The sequence below is a fragment of the Eretmochelys imbricata genome, chromosome 18 (genome assembly GCF_965152235.1).
Source record: "Eretmochelys imbricata isolate rEreImb1 chromosome 18, rEreImb1.hap1, whole genome shotgun sequence".
Classification (NCBI taxonomy): Eukaryota; Metazoa; Chordata; order Testudines; family Cheloniidae; genus Eretmochelys; species Eretmochelys imbricata.
This window is the reverse complement of record NC_135589.1, coordinates 15549742-15550865: the sequence shown is the minus strand read 5'-3', so window position 1 is coordinate 15550865 and position 1124 is coordinate 15549742. Positions and strand designations below refer to the sequence as shown.

Below are 1124 nucleotides of genomic sequence, written 5' to 3'. Positions count from 1 at the left end.
ATAAGCTTTCGTGGGCTACAGCCCACTTCATCCTAAATCTGTATGCCCACACAGGCTAAAGCGGAAGGTAAAGTTGTGCTTCTGCTGAGAAAGGAGGGAGTAGAAGTGTGAGATGAGAGGCAAAACGGATGGGGGAAGGATGCAAAAATCATAGGGCTGTCAACACAGAGGACCTATCTTTTAGCTTAATCACTGTCTCAAGAAAGCCTTGTTAGAGAATGGATAGTATGGCGGCGAAGGCCAGGCTCAGATATCGCCGGCAATTTGCATCCGAATGAAACAAGGGACCAGATGGACAAAAATGCCTCACTGGAGCAGCACATATACTAAAATTGGAATGATACAGAGAAGATTAGTATGGCCCCTGCGCAAGGTTGACAAGCAAATTTGGAGAAGACCACACCTAAGTCATCTCTGTTGCAGTGCAGACTACACTCAGCAAACCAATCACTCCCTTCCTTAGCTATGATCAGCTGGCATACTCCTTCACACACAAACCTTTTTCTTGTTTCTCCATTTTATTAGCAAGTTTGCTAGAAAATGTGTCATTGATACTTCAAGGCTCTCTGTGTCGCTGTGCATACAGTCCAGCTTAGAGCGTCTCATTATGTCTGCAAATTCAAATGATTAAGAACCCTCTAAAATCCACACTGAATCTGCAAGTCCCCTGAAATTTTACAGAGGGCTGTAGTTTCCTATTCTGTTAAATATGTGACAGCATTGCTCTGCAACCAAGATACCAGGACAACCCCAATGCAACCACAATGCAAAATGGCTACATAACACTTTTTACAAGTTTCTAGCTACAGTTGAACAGCTCAGAGTATCTGTAACTGAACTCAAGCAGACTACAGAAGATAGACTTTACCTACAATCCGTGTTGGGCCAAATCCTCAGCCAGTGTCAATCTGTGTAGTTCCATTGACTTCAATGGAGTGATGTTGCCTTACACCAGCTGAACGTATAGCCCATTAGTTCTACATCCACTGGAAGAATAGGGTGACCAAATGGCTGAAAAAAGCATCAAAATGTCATGGAACAGGAGATGCAAGAGTTCACATCTCCCATTCATTGTAGTGTGAGACCTGTGAGAAAACTTATTCTGATCCCTGAGCATGTGGCCA

The 1124-nt window shown here is 43.6% G+C and overlaps 1 non-coding gene across 1 annotated transcript; it reads left to right on the top strand.

Annotated features, from left to right (window-relative positions):
• Positions 1-301: 301 nt before the first annotated feature.
• On the top strand, positions 302-410 carry LOC144277084 (U6 spliceosomal RNA). The gene has a single exon (XR_013348387.1). It is a non-coding gene; the product is annotated as a U6 spliceosomal RNA (small nuclear RNA).
• Positions 411-1124: the final 714 nt, after the last annotated feature.